General features: G+C 40.0%; 1 protein-coding gene across 7 annotated transcripts in view; it reads left to right on the top strand.

Annotated features, from left to right (window-relative positions):
* The first annotated feature begins 19,391 nt into the window (after positions 1 to 19,391).
* LOC310901799 (uncharacterized protein) overlaps positions 19,392 to 21,113 on the top strand; it is a 143,060-nt gene continuing 141,338 nt past the window's right edge. For 2 of the 7 annotated variants that reach the window (XR_014586169.1, XM_083842200.1), the window contains exons 1-2: positions 19,392 to 19,600; positions 20,674 to 20,758. The gene's annotated coding sequence lies outside the window, so the exon portion shown is untranslated. Of the gene's footprint in view, positions 19,601 to 20,493; positions 20,520 to 20,673; positions 20,759 to 21,113 lie in introns of those variants that run through there. The other 5 variants (XR_014586170.1, XR_014586171.1, XR_014586172.1 and 2 more) reach the window with 5 other exon arrangements.

The following is a 21,113-nucleotide window of genomic DNA, read 5'->3' as shown; positions in this document are numbered from 1 at the left end:
TGAGTGTCATCACGCGGCACTTGCAGAGCAAGCAGGCAATCAGGCCCAGTCAGCATGGGTTTATGAAAGGTAGGTCCTGCTTGACGAACCTGATCTCCTTCTATGACCAAGTGACGCACTTGGTGGATGAGGGGAAGGCTGTGGATGTGGTCTACCTTGACTTCAGTAAGGCTTTTGACACCGTTTCCCACAACATTCTCCTTGAGAAACTGGCTGCTCGTGGCTTGGACTGGCGTATGCTTTGTTGGGTTAGAAACTGGCTGGATAGCCGGGCCCAAAGAGTTGTGGTGAATGGAGCCAAATCCAGTTGGAGTCCGGTTACTAGTGGCATCCCCCAGGGCTCAGTGCTGGGGCCGGTCCTCTTCAATATCTTTATCGATGACCTGGATGAGGGGATCGAGTGCACCCTCAGTAAGTTTGCAGATGACACCAAGTTAGGTGCGTGTGTCGATCTGCTCGAGGGAAGGAAGGCTCTGCAGGAGGATCTGGATAGGCTGGGCCGATGGGCTGAGGTCAACTGCATGAAGTTCAACAAGGCCAAGTGCCGGGTCCTGCACCTGGGGCGTAACAACCCCAAGCAGCGCTACAGGCTGGGAGATGAGTGGCTGGAAAGCTGCCTGGCGGAGAAGGACCTGGGAGTATTGGTTCATAGTCGGCTGAATATGAGCCAGCAGTGTGCTCAGGTGGCCAAGAAGGCCAACAGCATCCTGGCTTGTATAAGAAGCAGTGTGGCCAGCAGGTCTAAGGAGGTGATTGTCCCCCTGTACTCGGCTCTGGTGAGGCCGCACCTCGCGTACTGTGTTCAGTTTTGGGCCCCTCGCTACAAGAAGGACATGGAGGTGCTCGAGCGAGTCCAGAGAAGGGCAATGAAGCTGGTGAGGGGTCTGGAGAACAAGTCTTACGAGGAGCGGCTGAGGGAGCTGGGGTTGTTCAGCCTGGAGAAGAGGAGGCTCAGGGGAGACCTCATCGCTCTCTATAGGTGCCTTAAAGGAGGCTGTAGAGAGGTGGGGGTTGGTCTATTCTCCCATGTGCCTGGTGACAGGACGAGGGGGAATGGGCTAAAGTTGCGCCAGGGGCGGTTTAGGTTGGATGTTAGGAAGAACTTCTTTACCGAAAGGGTTGTTAGGCATTGGAATGGGCTGCCCAGGGAGGTGGTTGAGTCGCCATCCCTGGAGGTCTTTAAAAGACGTTTAGATGTAGCCCTTAGTGATATGGTTTAGTGGAGGACTTGTTAGTGTTAGGGCAGAGGTTGGACTAGATGATCTTGGAGGTCTCTTCCAACCTAGACGATTCTGTGATTCTGTGATTCTGTAAATGTTACTGTCCTGACCATAAGTGTTAGAAATTTGCAAACCAATGTGGCACTGAGTAGATAAAGACTTTGATGTATTAGAAGGTGTGGTAAAGAAATTAAAACCAGAACCAATCTACAATGTCAGAAGATAAGTTTAGGTCATAGTCCTTGCTAGAAGTAGAGATGGGTTGAATTAAAGCTCTCTAAATTCATAACTAATAAAGGTGGATCCCTGCCTTTCTCAAATTTATCATATTGAAGACATCTGGAGACTTAATCTTAAAATTCAAATAAGATATCTCGTAAGGATAGTGGGTTTTGGAAAAAAAAATATTAATCTTAAATTGTGTTGGAAAAAAACCTTCAAATGTAAAGTAGAACTAGCTTTCGGGACATGCAGGTGATGCAGTACAGTCTGAAGCACATTGCTCTGTTTCATACACTTAGGTAATCTGTGCGCTTCCTTACAGATAAAACTACCAAGTAGAAAAGCACTGAAAGTAGAATGATCTTTCTGTATGAAGCAGTAATCTCAGGATTTTGTACTAGGATTTATAGTTAAATGTCATGAAAAGAGCACAGATATTTAGGTGCTATTAACATGAAATAAACAGTTCCACAAAGATGGGAGAAAAAAAAAAGGCCCACATACAAAGAAGAATATGAATGACCTAGGAAATGTTTGGAGCCATGTAGTCCACCACAGGTTCCCCCCCAAATATGTTACCTTTGTATGATGACTCTGTCATCTTTATGTACCTTTAGCATTATTAATACAAAAAAGCTATGGGAGCAACATTAACATTGCTGATATTTGGGGAGTTATTTCTGGCTAGATTAACAGAAACGATAGCCTTTAGGAAGAGGGAAACTGTTGGAGCTGCACTTGGACTGTGCTGCTGCTACAGACTCGGATGCAGAGGGTACATTTGGGAGGAAAGTAAAAAATTCTGCTCTCATCTGAGCTCAAATCCTGTAAGACTCATTGAAAACCAAATCCTTCAAGTGTATCCATTTAATCTGTGAGGCCAGATACAAGATTAATTTGAATGTACTTCTAATCTATATATCACCAGGCACAGGAGCTTCCCATAGGGGCTGCCTGAGATGCTGCCTGACATGGTGATGCTCACAGTCCGTTGTCTGAAGAGACTCGAGTGGCTGTGCTCCAAATACTCACCTTGCACGGAGACTCAAAACTGCTTTAGATTTATTTTAGACTCGGAGCACACAGCATGTGTGCGTGGACATACGTTTGACTTGTATCTTTGGGTGGTTTGTGAACAAGCAAAGCAGGAGAGCCACCCTAGTGTCTTGGATTAGATACTCTCTTCTCTTAGGTAGAAATCAAAATTATTGCTGTCAGGAGGAAAGGTTTGTTATTCAACTTCCTGAAAAAAAATCACCCTATTGACCAAAACCTCCAGCTTCCTTAAATAAATGTGTTGCTAGTTAGGATGTAGGACTTCAAGGGAAACAGAACAGCCTCTCAAAGTGCAGTTTGATTTGATTGAGTTTAGGAGAATAGATGCAGTTCTAAGCTAAAAGCTGAGTGTTTGAATTGCCTGACACCACTTGTATTCACATAGGAAAACCAAACCAAAACAAAAACCATTAAGGCAATTGAAAGATTTTCTAGTTTTCTGACAGAAAAATATTCTGCTATTGGCCAGCCCCAAACAGGTTTCTTCCCTTACCACGTCTGTATCTTTTAGTGTTTTTATGTTCTTGTTGAAAAATAAAATTCAGCTACTTCTTGAAACAAAACACTCAGTGTTTTCTAATGAAGCTTTCGTCAGGATGAAGTCCAGATGGAAAACAGAGGCAAATACAGCAACTTCACTCAGCAGTTGGTATCTGACTGCAGGTATCCAAGCCCAAATGAAATAAAATGACCAACTTCAATTCCACTACCTTAGAAAACAAAAGAAAATGGCACTTTGCTTTGATCTTTCTCTTTACTTTGTTTTACTTATAAATATGCTGAACATAAACCAAGTTGTTTCTCCCAAAGAAGACAGCAAAATGAGACAATTCTTTCATTTCATTCAGTATTTGTACAGTACTTGAACGTGACAGTGCCTGTCACGTTGTCATGCAAACCTAGATACAATTGACTGCTCGCAGGCAAGTCACCTTTTGAGATGGCCTCAGGCAAAAGGCTTCTCCCTAAGGACAAGTGCCTCCCAAACACTAAACAGACCCAATGGTGCCTGTTAGGGTCTCGCAGGTGTATTGGGAACCCCACGCTGCTGAGATCTGGACCAGCTGGTATTAGTCCTCCCCTTATGTACGTGCCTCCTCTTCCCAGTCTCAGATAGACCTCTGGCAGATTTTTAACATTACCATGGTTGAGCCCTAAGAACAAATGAGTGGTTTCAAGTTAGGTTTTTTCCTTTCCTTACTCTTGCTTTCACTTCCATGGAAGATGACATATTTCTTTCTCTTCCTGCCCTGTCTTGAACAAGGCCAGCAGCCAGCAAAGCAGGGAAATGTAAAGCTTGTTCTGCAAAGTCTAAAGTTAAAATCCTGTTCTTTGCTGTGTACACAGAATGCAGGGAGAAAACTGAGAGCCTGTAGGTTACACTCATAAAGCTCTAGAGAAGGCTTCATGGTATTTTTATTTTTGGACATTTTTTGTTAAACTAAGTAACAATTATATGACTTGTTAGCATGGATACTTAATGATTGATTTGCTTTCCAAACTTTAGCAGGATGGGAGAAATTTCTGCATGACTTGAATATGAGCATATGACCTCAGTGCATATTCTTTTCCCTGAGTTTTTTTAGGCATCTTGAGCATCCCACATGGTCAGGTTAGAGTGAGACAGTAAGTCAGGGTTTACTTGCTTTTTCCTTTGTACCTTACCACCCTCCTCCACTGTAAGTCATCTCTATACTAAATAAAAATAAGGATGAACTGTATGTTAAGTATCTCATAAAACCTGCTGGTACAACCATAATTTGTGCATCCAACCACAGACTGTGTTATAAATAATTGTCCTTTACTTGACTCTGTTTTCAGTAGTCAGCCTGTAGCTATATATTTTCTCAGGAATTCTTCGCCACATTAAAAATTACCCACATGTTTAACTAATGTTCTGTTTAGCATTTTTGCAAAGAATAATTGACATAGATGCACAATCAATGTTGTCTATACTAACTTAAATTTAGCTGCTTCAGCTCTCATTAATGCAAAAAATTGCATGAAATGCTATAATCTGATGGTGAAAAGTTTAATAAATGAAGCACAGTTCTGCTTTTCTGTCTGTTATGTTATGCAAAATAAACGAGGATTTGTTCTTTGGGGGAGTAAGTTTTTTTGGTGGGGGAAAAAGGGGGGAGGAGCTGTTAAAGAAAGCTTTGGAAAAGCAAAATACATGATCAAATTTTCAATGAACCTCCCAGGATTTGTTTTTATTTAATACCACTTAGTTGCAAAATTTGAATTCTATTCCTTGGTTTTAATGGTTAATCTGTTTTAAAACTATAGAAGCTTAATTGTGACATACGAAAGTCCTTATTTAGGGTAGATTTTTAATTTGATTGCTGTCTGCCCTGCTGTGTAAATAGTCTCTTGGGTATGGATTTTTAAGAGTGTGTGTTCTCCTTTACATTTCACTGTATAACAATTCCTCTTTACCCATCCTCTCCATCCTCTGAGCAAGCCAAGAGCAGACAATAGATACATACTAATGGAGCTGTGTACTTGCCATCTGTAAGAGCAGCTGCTCTCCTGCATCTGTACAATATGTTGGAACTGAGAGCTTCACTAATCTGCATAATAAGGAGAAGGCTTATCCCACTCTAGCTAATAATCGCAAGCAATCGATGCACTTCATTCCCTCACTGTAGAAAACAACAAAGTTTCAATATGTTTACATATTCTCCAGATATACAGAGGTCAAGCAAAAGAATGGACTGTTTATTCTGCCTCAAGCAAAAAAAAAAAAAAAAAAAATTCCAATTCACTGTCATTTTTTGAAACTGTTATCAACAAAACCCCATTATTGTATTCTTATTTTGCAATTCAAATAGAAAATTAAGAACCTTAAGAACCAAATTAAAATATCAGTACATTCAGTCAAGCATAGCTTTTAAGCTGTCTGTAGTATTGAGCATTTTGATTTTGTACTATGACCCCTCTACCTAACTCCAACACCTTTGGAAATATTAAATTAGTAACGTGATTTCCCCACCCTGTGTCCTGCTGAATATAATCCAGACAGAGATGCACTACTAATTAATTTCTTTTGGTACTAACTCGTTACAGAAAAGCACTTGTGGTTGAGTATACAAATGTCCTTTTCCTAGCTATTGTGCACATACGGGATGCATTTGATATGCATAGCCATTTTAGAATGGAAATTCTATCCATAACTCCCATATTGTCAGAAATAGCTGTAATGTTATATTACGCTAAGGAACAACAGAATGAGCATGAAAATGGGTCAAGAGCAAGTGATAAGCAGTATTTATTTTCATTTCATTTACAACACCAGAATGAGACGTATATCTCATCTCTACTGGCATACTGTGGGCAGCAATGCTGAAAGTAGAACAATGAGAACAATTCCATGAAGGAAAAAGAAAAGTAAAATACAAAGGTAAGAGAATATCTGCATTCCTGTTGAAAACACATTTAAATAAATGCTAATCTTGGATTTCTTGGCAACATGTTGCAACCATATATTTTCTCATATTGACAACTTATCCTAGATGAAATGCAAGGTGACTCTGAAGGAAAATAGGAGGAGATAGCACTCTCAGACTTCACTCAGTGTGCAGTCACTCTGCACCTAGCCCGGTTTCCCAGGAGGGAGGCAGGCCAGCAGGCCTCCCCCTTCCCTCCTGGAGGAGCATCCCAGCGGCACTCGTGGCAGCTCCCTGAAAACTTCCCTGTTCTAACATAATGCATAATGATAAAAACTCTTTCAGAAGCAGGGCCTGCAATAATCTATGAGCTTGCTCTTGCTAGCAAAGCTTATAGGTCACAAGATAATTCTGAAATCCTTCTGGTATACTATTGTAGAGCTAGAAGAAAAACAAAAAAAACTTCCTGAATGATGTGTTTTGGTACAGTGCATGGTAGGCAAATCAGTCAGCTAGCCATCTGGTAGGACCTTGAGCAGCGTATTCTACAGTAGACACAAAAGTGCAATGTTATTGAAGATCCATTTTAAGTCAATGCGTAAGAAGAACATTTATTTTTTCTTTCTTTAAAATAAAATCCAGGAATAGAATGGTTTGATCATACATCTATCCTCTGACATGGTTGTGGTTAGTGTTTTTAACAGTGCTTGCTTTTCATTCCCTGATTATTATTATCATATATGTTACTGTTCAGAAAAATGCATGACAAGTAGCACAGTCACAAAACACGTCTTTTTCTTATGCATCTTGGGAACTATGAGTGGTAGGAAACAGAAAATTAAAAAAATAATGACAAAATCTCTAAGTAGAGTGCCATCTAGTAAACCACATGGAAGATATGAAAAACTTGCATGTACGTGTGCTATCCAAATCTACTTATACCCAAGAAACATTTCAGCTTCAACTAAGCTGAGTTTTTCCAATGGGACACAGCTATAGGTGTGTTCAGATGCTGCACTCAGTTTGCCATGGTCCCAGCATATGCTCCCCTGTCAGCAAGAGCCCACCTTGAGCAGGCTTGACTGTGCACCTGCGCTTACCTCTGCCAGCACAGGGATGTCCTCACCACACCATTTGCTGCCTCTCTTGTACAGGATGCATAAAGCCAGGTGTTTTTGAAGCAGAAAATTCTGGGAACAGGCAGCAGTTATTTCACCTCTTGTGATGTCAGTACAGTTTTTCTTGCAGCATGATAGCTGGACACAGTTAATTATCTCTGAATTTCAGTGGTCAGGGTAAAAGGCTTCTCTTATAAATCAAATATTAATGCTGCAGCTAGGCTAAAATCTCTTATGTTAAAATCAAACTGTTATTATCTTTTAGTTGTCCCAAAAGTCAAGGTTTAACCACGAATATTTGGTAATACTGTGTAGGTGATTATGTAGTAATATTGCACTTGTGAGTAGTTGTGTATGTGAGTGTGCAGACAGTAGACGCACAGGAAAAAGGGGAGGTGAGGCTGAATCACTTGTGACGAAAGTACCAGTGAATATCAAAGCTCTGGTTCCAGAGCCCAGGTAGGCAGCCCCAACAATCTCTCTTGGTGTCTGTAAGTGTACAATAATTGTTAAAACAGAATTGAGGGGAATATATTAAATCATGTTATTTTTTCCAATAATTTCCTTTTTTTTTTTCTGGGATTTTGTGATGTTCTGGACATGTGAGGCACTTCAGTTTGTCATATTACAGCTTTTACATTTTGCACTGTTTTCTTGCTCTGGGCTAAACAGAGTGAAAGGAATCTTGGGAGAACATTCAGATCCCAAGGATTTGGAGGTAATGTCAGATCCTCCCTCTCACTGTGGTCAGCCAGGCTCTTTGCTCACATCATGCTTAGAAAGGAACAGTGGCTCTAATGGGGGAAAATCAGCACAAAACAGTGACATCCCCAGATGTCCACCCTCCATTCGGTGACTGACAAATGTGCAGCAGATGGTACAAGTGCTCCCAGATGTATTTACAGATCAATGTGAAAGTACACAAATAAATAACCAACAACAAATGCAAGCCACCAACCTTACTGCCAGTGTCTTGGTGGTACTAATGAGGCGCATAGAGGAAGAAAAAATGTGCGATGTGCCTGAATTTACCTGGGCTGGTGCATGGAAGGGAAATGCTGCATTCTCTGTTGAGCTGCCTGTATCTTAGGATAAGGCCGTTTTACCCCTAAGAGGAAATTCAGAGATAAGTACATTTATCAGTGTTACTGTCACCTTCTCTGTAGGTGCAGAGATCCCACCTGTTTTAAGGTAGCATCTGACTTCTTCCATCCTCCGTACATACGGAAATGTTGAGAGATGCACAGTCTTGGCACACCCTGTGGGGTGTCTCATGGGCACCACTTGCTGGTTGCTGCCTCTGCAACAAGTCCTCCATTTTTCAAAAGACACAAGAACAAGGGTGAAGTAAGACTGGCTTTTTATTTCCCTTTATAAAAGCACCAGCTGTACAGGGAGTCTGACCACATTTCCCTGTGAAGAAGGCGAGGGAGCAGCTGGGGCTGTGGGGTTAAGCCACTGAGCCCCTCTCCCTGTGTCCCACTGGGCCGTGCTGGATGACCAGAGTAAAAAGGAAGCACTAATTTTTTTCAAAGCAGAGTTTAGCAGGTTTCATGGTTTAGGGAAGGTTTGTTATCCCCCTGGGCTAATCAAGCAGGGCAAAAAAAAATCAGTAGAACATTTTTCACTGGTATTATTTTAACAGCAATCATTATGCCATGCTCTGTAAACAAATGTGAGCACAGCATGTCTGCCAGTCAAAGGTCTCGTAGTCTAAATGAAAGTGTACTTGAGGCTTCTATATGGGCAGACATAGCACAGGTATTCCCTTGCTTACCTTAAAAGCAAACCAGCCTGACTCACCTGCCGTTCTCCTGCTTGGTTTTGATGCTGGAGTAAGTGCCTCTCTTCTAAAAGCAATCATACACTCATACTTGCGAGTAATAATGCTATTACTCGTGAGATGCTTCATAGCTGTGAAACACTTCACAAAAGGCTGTTAGAAACATTATTCTCTGGAAAACGTGTTAAAATTTTTGCCCAGTGAAATCAGTGACAGCAACCTACTCAGACAAAAGAAGTATGTCTAGATGTGGGAATGCTTTGAAGTTGTGTAGCTACCAGCTAACCACCAGGAGCATTTTAGAAAGTCTTCCCCAATCAGCATTTATTAACTCAGCCACTTTTTCCATTTACAAGTATTTCTGTGGCTAGGTAAAATTGGGACATCCTAACATCCCCAGTTTTTCTGGAGCTGAAGCTGTTCCTGTGATTTCTCAGTGCTATGACAGGAAGAGATTACTGGATTATTGATTTGTAGCATCTACATTTTAGTATGCGTGTATTCACAAATTTAGCCTCCTATTCCAGCACTGAGCTGAACATTTGTTTGACCTAAGAACTTTCCAGAGCTGCTTTCAGACTTTACCTAGGAGGTTTCCAGGGCTGGAGAAACAATTACTGCCTGTGGGAGTTTGATTCATTACCCTCAATGTTAAAAATTAGCACCATTTGTCCATTTTAATATCGTTTGCCTTTAAATTCCAACTGTTGTCAAGTTCTTAATAACACCAACACAATGAATTCTATATAGTTACAAAAATATTGATTTTAACATGTGTTGAAGTAATGGATGGCCTTAAAAATACAGCCACGCAGAAGCAACCAGCTCTCAAAACAAATTGAGTCATGAGAGTTTTTGCACTCAACTTCAGTGGGTCCAGGGTTATGCCCTTCAGCTCACAGGCATGAAGAGATTAAACTTTTGTTGGGCAGTTATGATTCTTCCTCTGATGAATGTGTTGGTTGGAAGACTTGCTTTTTATGAGTTTGTTTGCACAGTTTATATTTCACATTGCCTGCAATGTGGTATTAGACCTGGACTCTGGACCTGAAGTCCAAACAGGATCCAGGTGAGGGTTGGGCAGCGCTAAACCTGGCAGTCTGACCTGGATACAAGATACAAAGACAAACACAGAATGGCGGTCAATCGCTGCATGCCCCCATAGGATCAGTGGCTGGAAGGCTCAAACACCTCTTCTTTTCTGGTATGGGCTTTTTTTCCTCAAGCCCTCTCTGAAATAAGAGAGTCGCATTAACAACCAGACAGTGTTTACTAAAGGAAGCCTTGCCTTCTGGCAGTTCTTTGTTTTCCAAGTTTAAAGCACAATTGTACCCTTTGCCACTGGATATTTGTTTGCTTTCCTGTGAACTCCATTCTGCTGTGCCCTCTTGCATGCACAGCTTTTCTTCTTTTTGTGTTGGATGTCATTATCTCTTGCACGTGATAATTTTGTTGTTTTGGTTGCTTTTACTATGACATATCTTATTTAACAGGAAAGCTTTTCTTCCACTTAAGATGCTCACCCTGATTTTCTGGATGACATTTGTATTTTAGCTGACAAAACTGAAATGTGTATGTCCAGCAACATACACAGTGGTTTTGTTACTTGTCGCTTATTTGGGAGCTTAGAGAAATGACACTGCTTTTGGAACAAGAAAATCCAAATTTTAATTTGTGACTTTGTCACTAATTCTCTTTGGCCTTACACAGCCAAAGGTGTAATTTCAACTCAAGAAACTGTACCTGAAGTATGTAGCTAAGGCAGCAATACCTGCCCAGCGTCCTGGATGGGATATGCAGCTCCTGTGCCACAGCACATCGTGCCTGGTGGTGGCCCTTGCTGGAGCAGGCACATGTGGGCAAGCAGCAGTCATGTGTTCAACTAAGGCATAGTTACAGCAGGTGGTGTGATCCTGGTGCGATTTCTCCATTTGCCAAATGAGCATACTGACACTTTGTCGTAGGGGTACAATGGAGTTAAGAACTGAAGTGATCCAGTATTAAGGATTTATGAAGTGCCAAGCCATACCAAATTTTCCTGTTAATAGAAGTTTGCAGTTGCAAAAAAAATCTAATTCTTACAAAGATTAAGTCAATTTCCCGTAACAGATACATTTTGTAAAAGGCCACAAAGGAGCTACTGTGAAAATGTGGATAGTGTTAAAACCCCTCTACTGGTTCAAGAATTATTATTTTCAAAATGCAAAATAAGTATGAATCATAAGATGTATCTATATACCCAGCTATCTGGACTTAATTTTCACTCTATAATTCCTATTTCATTTTCACTTTGCCTTTCAATAAAGATCAGAAGCTATCACGATGTCTCTTACCAATAGTATTGGTATAATAATCTCGAAGAGAGCGTGTCAGATTTAAAGAAGCCTGTCTGTGTCTGGATGTGAAGAGGTCCCTGAATGAACGCCCAGCTCACAACAGGGAATAGTACTGCATGGTGAACAAAAGGCAAGTGATAGGGGAAGGAGCTCACAGTGCTTTGCAGCCTGGGTGAGCTATTTTACTTTGAGCTCCTGGCATCTGAACCTAGACTGCAACAGGTAGTGCAAATTCAGCTCCACTGCCTTTGCACGATAATGGCATAGAGTAAACATGTCATCCATTGCTGACCCTGTACTGAAAAAATAACTCAAGATGCACTCCATATACCCAGACATCTCTTGTACAAAAGCCTACTTACTTGCACTGCGTATAACAAAATAGGATTTGGTGTCCAATACTGTTTTTAAAATGTAAAAAAGCAAACAAATACAAATGCATACAAAATAAGTTTGACATAGTCAAAATTAAATACCTGCTGAAAAGGAATCTCATATTTTTCAATGCAATTTGGAAGTGGTGGTTTTGGAAGGCAGTTGCTTCTGTGCACCTTTAAAGTTATTCGCCTTTTCCTTAGCCGTGTGTTATAATGGTTAGTTCCTGTTTGAAAAACATGCAGCAGGAGAGTGCATTTTCGGTTCTGTGATAATCAGCTTGTGCTTGCACTCACAAACATGGGCAAGTATTTGAATTGGTGCTGTAGGAAGTTAGCACTCAAAAGACAAATGAAAATTCTTGGTTTAAGAAATGTTACCATCACCACCAACAGCAACAAAAATCAGACCTTGCTCTTGACTTGGAATAAGGAAAAATGTGCAAGGCAAGAAATACTTAAAGATTTTGAATAATTGGTAAAGTCAATTTAGATTTTAAAATACGTTGGGTCTTCTGCCTATAAATGCAGAACCATTTTTCCCCTCATTTACATCATTACTAAGCCGGCTGAAATAAATTATGTTTTCCTTTTTAGTCTGTGATATTGCAGTGATGCCATTTCACACATCTAAGTGGGAGCAGATTTTGCCTGACTAAGCCTATTAAAAAAATTCCTTGTTTTTGTTGTACCAATGTATGCTGCGTGTGACAGCACAGCAGGTGGCTGTATCGAGGTGAACTCTAATTAATTCAAATCAAAAAGTGAAACCCAGATAACAAGCTCTACAATTAGCGAATTACATCAAGTGTATGCAAGCATCTATCAGCAAGTGGCTGACTGGCCACCGGTGTCCTCAGGGTAGATCAAGCCAATGTGTTATTCATGACTACAGTGAGTGCTTACACTTCTAAGCCTATGGGAGTTTTGTGGGTAGTTTCCCACTGGTGCCACCACTGTCTGGCCAGAACCTGTGGGCTTTTCTCTCCTAAAGTGGCAAAACACCAATGGGAGCACAGTCTGGGGTTTAACCTGGGTTGCACCAAGCAGCAGTCCATCCAGTTGCTGTCACCACCCACTTCATTATGGAATAAAATAACCCACAATAATATGAAATAAAATGGGTGGTCTTGCCTCATTACTATTAGGGAGTCTGGAGTTGTACAGCGTATTTATGAATAGTGCAGCCTTATGCCTACTTTTAAAAGCTGTGCTCCAACTATTTCACTGTTCTTTTCAAAGTAGCTATAAAGCATAGGAAAGGCTTAGGGGAAAAAGATTCTGCTCCCACAGTAAATCAAAAGCAAGCAGACAAAGGTCAAAATACCAAAAGACACAAGAACATTAACACTTAGGATATAAAGATTTCTTAAGAAACTAATGCTTGCTCTTTCCCCAGATAACGCAGACACCTTATCTTTGGGAGTTTACAAAATGGAGCCAAGCTATACAAGTAACCACTTAACTAAACCAAGGCCTGGATCTTTTAGCAGTCTGCAGTCATTAAAGCTCTCAGAAAGTCTCCCAGGAGCCAATGTGCTTGCTTAAGTATATGCTGTAAAAGGTCCCTGAGATTTACAAGGAACCACTCCATGCTAAGCTAGGCACCATCTGATAAACAAGCAATTTTAGCTTCAGGGTAAATGATGCTCTTTGAGGCTTTGATTTACAAGGCTGCCGATGATATATTTGTAGTTCTAGGATAGGTTCTGTTGTGGACCTGCTGTGATTACTCATCCATGAACCAAGTTAGGGCTCAGATCTTCAACTAGGAGGTCAGAAAATTGTCAGCGGAGAAAGAAATGTTTGATAAGGTTTATTTAGATGCTAACTGCATTTAAAAAAATAAAAATTAAATTAAGCAAACGGTGAACAATTCTTAAGCTTTCTAGGGAGTAAGGTTTTTTTTTTTCTGCTTTTTTTCCTTTTTTCTTTTTTTTTTTCTTTTCGTTAAGTTAATTTTAAATGTATTTTTGAGTCAAAAAGATATGACAGTAGCTCCCAAATTGACTCTCTGGACTAATTTTACTTTCATTAGACTATCTCTTGGAAAGAGGAATGCACTTAGTTTAACATCTTAAAAAAGAAAATACTAACTTAGAGTTCATGAAATTTCTGAGTTCTGTTACACTTCTCTCCAACATCTAAAACACAGCTTGGAAATAAACAATACAGGACAAACCATATAAAATTCAGGAGTTTAGATTAAAAACCCAGACAGCCTTAGGGTAAAGGAAGCAGGACCTAGCATTTCAGGAACATGTTGCTTTCATAATTTTTTCACTGATCCAAGACCTGTGGGTCCAAACCTGCACACTGCTGAGTACCTCCTGAAAAGTGGTGAGTAGTCTCAAAGCAGGGATTTTTTTAGAAGTTCCTCTAAATTTGCTGACAGTAATATATAATTCATGGAATAATAACGATAAAAAAGTGATTTTAAGCTTGTCACTACAAATCTTTTTTTTTTTCTCTCCAGAAAAAACAACAACAACAAAAACCCAAGTTACATAGATCAAACCTTGTTAAAGGTAATATAAACACAAAAGCTTTAGTTCAGGAAAAATACAGCATTAATTTATTAGTTTTAAAAAGAACTCATGTTTTTTTGAAGTTTAGAAACTGTAACACTGAGAGTTGAGCTTGTTTAATGTCACTGTAAAAGGCTGAAAAATGTTTTTTGTTATCTCAAAAAATGTAGACAATTTTTAAAAGTATATCTAAATTTTTGCTATTTTTTCCAGATCATTTTCAAATTTAAAGCTCATATTTTTGGGAAACCATTGATATGATTATTTCCAAAAATGCTTTTCTTTTAAAATGAAGTTTGCAAAAACCCTTCTGAATATACAATTTTGTTTCTATACCTATCTATATTTGGATCCTTTAAATACTTTTTCCATTAACCTCTGCTTTGCAAGTGCCACATGCCATGTATTTCACAGCCCTGATTTCTTGCAAAGTTTAATTGAATTTGTCTTGAAATTTACAAAATTAAGACTTCATAACGCAAACAAGGCATTTATCAAATGATCATATGCCTGAAAGAAAACAAAATATTGTTTCCGAAACTGTCAAGGACTCAGCAACTGCAAAAGAGCATGCTGCAGGATGTACCAGGGCTTGCCTATCGGTGTGTGTGTGTGCGTGTAAATATGTAATGCTGTGCAAAGAGTGCGTGTGGTAGTCGAGATACGCAGGTAATATAATCCTGAACTGTGACATCACTTTATTTTTCAGAGTTGTGCCGGTTAAGTCTGTAAAGGATCATATTCAGTGTTTGGAAACTTTTAAGAACAGCAGTTGTGGTCACGTAAGTACCAATAGCTGGAGCTAAAGTTCCAAAGGCATATTATAAACCACCATCAGACTTGCATTTATATAATTACGTTTCTGTTGAAATCTCTCAGCACAGTAATATCTCGCCTGTGAAGACAAGAGCCTGGGTGTGCTTCTGAGTGCCCGCTGGGGGATGGCACCCCTGAAGGAAAGCAGCACCCTGCCTGCTCTCCTCTTCACTGTCTTGCCCAGTAATTAAGTCCTGCTTTTTCTGCAGATAATGTGTGTGAAACAAGCCAAATTGTATCAATAGCGTGATAATGCGGATATCCCATGGGAGATTTCTTCTTCACAAAGCTCCCTACTGAAGTTTTAACAGTGTCAAGAAAATGAATTTTAATTGAAACAACCCAGAGGCTGTGCACTGTCTACCTTCCAGAGTGTGCGCTAGTGTCGTGCCTGGTGACATGAATGGGATTTACAGGTTTGCAAATGACTGGTGTGTGTATATATCTATCTCTCTGCTAGACATATAATGTATGTGAAATATGGTATCGAGGGTCAATTAGCAATGTAGAAGGTCACTTAAAAAGAGCTTGACTTTTGAAGTAGTTCATAAAAGCAGACAACTGATGTTCCTTTTTTGGTTTCAAGACTTTACATAAAATTAAATATTTCTTTAATAAGAGAAAAGCTAGTAGAATAAGAAATGGCTTCTAAAACATAGCTTTTACTGTAATAAATTTTTTTGGTCATGGCTTTTACAGCCATACTATCAGTGAGAGAACATGTATGGTTCTGTCTGGTACTTCTAAGACAAAGACCATAAACATTTAGAAGTGTCCTTGCCCCAGCCTGTTACACTGATTATCACCCCAAACCATGTTTGTATATTGGTTGAAATGAAAGCCTCTCTGCCCAGTCTCAGAGTACTGGACTGGCAAACCGAGAGTGGGTTATTTCCTCCCTGCAATGCTCCTGGGACTGTTCTCACCCCTGGAGCTTGCTCTTTGAGATCCTCTGGCCTCATCGCATCTGTCAAGGTCAGATGAATGTGGAATCTGAATCCTCATGAATATCATTATGCCCCAGAATTTTCCCAAATTCTGAATGTTGGGACCTTTTCCAATCTTTTGCAAAGCTACTCATCTTGAAAAATAAAATAAATTGGTAAATCTCCATTCCAATTGCGGAAGATAGAATCTAGGCAGCTCACAAAAATGTGAAAATATGCAAAGTAAACAGATTGTTTCTGACAGTAACAACGTTGCGATTGTATAAAGCATCATCAAATTGCAACATGCACGTATTAAGTTTTGAGAACAACTGAATTCACAGTGACACATTCTCAGCTCTTGAATTCATTATCACACCTGCTCAGCTTGGAGATTTGCAGTATTGTACCTTGTTCTCAAAGGTGGCCTCCAAAGGAGCGCCGTATTATCAAGGTAATCTCATTTAGGTTCAATTTACTGAAGTTCTTTGCAAGCTATATGGAGAATTGTAGCAAGGGCAGGGCAAAAAGGTGCCAAGTAGAGAGAAGTATACTCAAGCTCTTCTTTTGGTACTGCCATCTGGAAAGATGCCCGAAGCAAGTCCTTAAGAGCTGCTGAAAGGAGACTGTGGAAGGGTGAAAGGATGTGTACTGCAGTGCCCTCGCACCTTGCCATGGTCAGTGGGGCTGATCCACATGCACATTTCCCTTTGTGACTTATAACAGCTTTATTAAGAAGAAATTCTTAGGGAAAACAAAAGAAAAACAACTTTAAATATCTAATTCATTGTTAGGCAAATGGTAGTAACAACTCACCAGAAAACAAACTTTTTAAAACAAGAAAAATGAATACTTCTAGACATTAAAGCTGGGCTCTCAGCCCCCTAATAAACACCTAGATAAACTTTCATTCAATTATAAAGAAATACATACTTCATGACAATGCTAAAGTCTCGATGCTGGTCAGTCTGCTGGTGATTCTTTAAATCAACAAGTTAATGGATATGGTTACGGACATTTTTAATAGTTTAATATATGAACCAGATGTAGAATTTTTAAGCATTTCAAAGTGCTGTGGCTTCTGTTAGTTCTACTGGGTAGTTTATTAAAGTATTTTTCCACTTATTCTAAGGAAATATATATGTGCAGACTTGCATTTGGGCTGGTCAGTAGATATCACTAATGCTTATATAAATAATTTTTCATGGTTGTCTTTTCCAGAAGTAGTTGTTATTGTTATGTTTGGAATCTGAGAGTTCTCTTGTAATAATATTTATTTAAGGTCAGAATTAAGGTTATGCTGTGATATAATGCATTCTCTATAAAACACATGTGCTGAAGCAGCGCACAATTTATTATGTATTTACATTCATTTCCTTGACTTTATATAATTGATACATGAAGATGAGATAGTCAATGATATATTTATTAAAAAGACTTTAAAGCTGTTAAAGGGTTTCCATTTCTGTTTGTTTGGGTTCACTCTAATGTGTTTATTTATGCAATTCATTTCCTTATTTCTCACAGATGTACTAATACATCTTCCAATAAGAAAATTTTTGCCTCTCATGAGAGGCACCATGCTATTACAATAAACGGCTGCAGCTAATAATGGCTGCAGACTGATAGATCTTTACAGCACGAGGTCTTTCAAGGTCCTGCAGAAGCAGTTTGTCAGAGAGAAGTTACCCGGCCACTGCAGCAGTGCGGGCAGGCAATGCTGGGTCTGACAGTAGTCATCTGCTGCCAGCAGCACCAGCAGTCAGTGACAACATGTGCCCCGCTTCTTCCTCCACTCTTTCGCTTGCTCACATACGTGGAAAGTGGCATGCAAATACGAAATCATGTCATAAGAAAAGGAAGAGTATTTAAAGACTTTTCATTCTTATTCCTTTTCTTCTTTTTCATCCTTATCCTAACAAGCAATGTGTCACCGTGTTTCACATTTTCAGTGCAACTCTTGCTCAAAAATGTCTGTCAGTTAAAAACCGGTGATACGTACCAAAATACCAACAAAAAATGTTTTTGGTAGGGTTCCCCTACACTCTCTCTGCACGGAGCAGAATGACTGACAATGAAGGACTTTGGGCTCAGAAGAGTTTCCTAGGAGCAAGCTGTAACAGGAGGAGCTGTAGAGATACTCTATTGCAGTCACAGGACAGCATGCTAAGCAAGCCAAGTGTCCCCTTCACCATCCAGTCTGTGGCAGCTTGCTAATCAGGTAGCAATCGTTATGAATACAGTATTGTAAAACAGAGGGAATTCAGAGAAGAGATAAGATTTTTTATTGCTTTTAAAGACAGAAGCTCACTGTTTACAAGGAGAGCTCTGAGAGCAGCAAACGTTTCCTGCTAGCAGGAGAAAAGTGCATTGCACAGCAGAAGCTGCCCACTGGGTGATTGTTGCTGATAACACAACAGTCTGTCCTGATAGCTTTCCCTGATTTTTATTTATTTATTTATTTATTTATTTTATTTTTTGTGTTGTCAAAGCAAACCAAACTGTTTTCACTTTGTGGCAAAGGCAGTTTTTAATATGTGTTTTCTGTCCACAATGCTAGTATTTTTTTTTTTTTTTCCTCCCATAAACCAAGTGTTTTCATTTTCAGGAGTGAAAGGATAGGAACAGCAGGCACACAGAAGTTTTCTGTTTAATTCCCTGCTATAAGAAAACATGCCTTCTTCTACATCAATCTGTGCCAGTTTCAAGATGCAGAATAAACTTTGCCTGCAATGTTAAGGAGATTGAGATGTTGTATTTTATCTCTGAATAGGTAGGGATAGTAATGCTGCATCAGACAACAAAGAGCAGTTTCTCTTCTCCTATTTATCCAGTCCTTCATCTACTTCTCCTATCCATCTTCTCCTGTTCATCCACCATCACTACAGTTAAAACTTTTAGCCAGGTGTTTAACGGGGTTGGAGTTTACACCTCAGGGTCATAGGCAAGGCTGGGAATGCCAAACTACTGCACGAAGGTGTCCTCATTGAGCCTGCAGCTCCAGTCGGCCTTGAAGAGGCAGAAGCCGTGCTCAGCTCCTAAGGCCTTCCCTGCACCCTGAGGGCTCTCACTGGCTTCTGCAAGAAAATATCCTTATGTCCAGATGCCAGCTTGTCACAGCTCATTTCCACATAGTAGTGCTGATCACCTCTTCTAGACATTAGCAATAGGCAAAAAAATCCAGGTATATTTTGGTACGTAACCAGTCTGCTCTCCTTTGCCACGATTCTACATTATAAACTACCAAAGGTGCCTGTTAATAAATACATTTTAGCACAAACATGCCTCATATTTGTGTACTGAGATACATTTCCATATAACTGTGTGAGAGGACAGCTCAGATACCCACAGGTAAATGGGACTTGCCTTTATTACAACATTTCTATATGTTTGCTATAGCGTTGAAAAGCTAAATTAGCCATCTAGCTCCATTTAACAACACTTGAGAAGCAAACATGCATCTTTAACACTTCAAACAAGCTTTCTTATACTGATGACTTGCTTATCTCCACCAAACACCAGCATGCTCAGGAAAAACCTCCACACATGCCTTTCAGGACGGGTTGAGGGGGCAGCTGGCACTGCTCCTAACACACCTGGTGCCAAGCAAGGCCCTTGGTGGCTGGGGGGAGGCTGTGGAGGCCCCAGCTGCAGGCAAGGGGCCGGGTAGCACCAAGGGAGGCAGGAGGGCAGCTGAGCTGGTGGCAAAGCCGTTGGAGCAGGTGGGGTTGATTACCTGAGCAGGAGCTATATAACGGCTGGGGAGGGGGTGGTTTAGTTCAGTCCAGCCTTGATTTTGCTCTGGATGTGAGGGGTCTGTGCTGGTTTCCAGGTAGTTACTTATTTTCAAAGCTTCTGCTTTTATCCTCTGTTTGCAGGTTCACTGTGCTGGTGATGATGAGGGGTGCTTTGTTGGAGGCTTTTTGTTTTAGTAAGGGGATAGTGTCTGTGCTCTTCTTACCCTGTAGGACTGGAAGGGCTCTCTTTTTTTGTAGAGCTGCTGAAAGAAGAGGGAGGATGTGTGCTTCTTCCCCTAGTAGAAGTCTCACTTTGCTTTTGTAAATAACTGTAACTAATGTAATAATTTTGACAATAATTTTTTTGTAGAACTCTTGACGCTGGCTGGGTATGGTTGGGTAGGTAGCAAGTACAGTGTTTCTGGGGGTTGTTGTAGTCTAGCTGTTTTCTGCCCAAGGAGCGGAAAACTGGAGTTAAGCTAGTGTTTCTTGTTTGCAATACATAAACTTTTTCAGTGCTCAATCCCTCCCTTTGTAGAGGTGAAATGTGTCCTCAAAGCATATCTCGTATGCTAAAGAACTTAGGGTAAGTTTTGAGTGTTAAAGATCAATACAGAAATCTCTAAAGCAATAGGACCATCTCTGTGGAAGCAAATTTAGCTTGCCTACATGGTGGCTGTTAGAAAAGAAACCCCGTCTGATTTCTTGCTGATTTAAGTTCATTGGTTTCTTTAGGTTCAATTCTAATTTACCTTGGACTGACATAAAAATTCTTTTATGAATCTCTGCCTGTGTTGAATTATCTGCCAACTCAATAGCTGGTTGCTGTTGCAACTATCACTGCAGACTAGGAAAGTTGCAGCTGGTGTTGATGAAGCTTAATGAAGCTTAAAAGCAGGAGGCAAAGTCTGCTGATGACCATAGTTACTTTCTTTGTCTTTGCTTCAAGTTTATGCTGAACTACCCATGTAGGTAGCTGACTGCAAGCTATAACCCAGACAAATCCTAGAGTAGGTGAGGGCTAAGCCTTGTCATTTACTGGGTAATGGAATATTTCAAAGGAGGCAGTCCCCCTAATGCAGAGAGGAAAAGGACTGTGTCCTGTTTCCTGCTATTGAATTCCACTCTTACTTTGAGAATTTAATTTAATTTTGTTTTTTAAACCTAGCAGATAGTTATGAAGAAGGAAAATGAGAAGCCCTTCTGTTGGGTGACATGAAATGCATCTCAGGTTACCAGAATAAATGAGTGTGGTGAGTAACATATTCTGAATTCTCCTACATAATATTTGCTTACATTTTCTGCCATAAAGTACACAAAAATACATCAAATATACTATATTTACTAGTCATCAATGCATAATTAAAAATAAAGGTTCTTAAGGCAGCTCTTTTGATAATTATTCAATGGTTATAAAAGTTTATGTTCATTTAAAACAACACACAAAAAGTAAAGTTGAAACTGTAGTCCTGCAAAGGCATTTGACTGTGTCATTTAAAAGATGTGTATTTGCATGACTGTGTCATTTAAAAAATGTGTTTTCAAACAGGGGAAAAAAATGAATAATATGGAGAAGGTAGCAGAGACAAAAATATGTAAGTGATAAAT

Source organism: Anser anser (genome assembly GCF_964211835.1).
Source record: "Anser anser genome assembly, chromosome: 6".
Taxonomy (NCBI): domain Eukaryota; kingdom Metazoa; phylum Chordata; class Aves; order Anseriformes; family Anatidae; genus Anser; species Anser anser.
The sequence above is the reverse complement of the archived record's forward strand: the minus strand, read 5'-3'. Positions and strand labels throughout refer to the sequence as shown.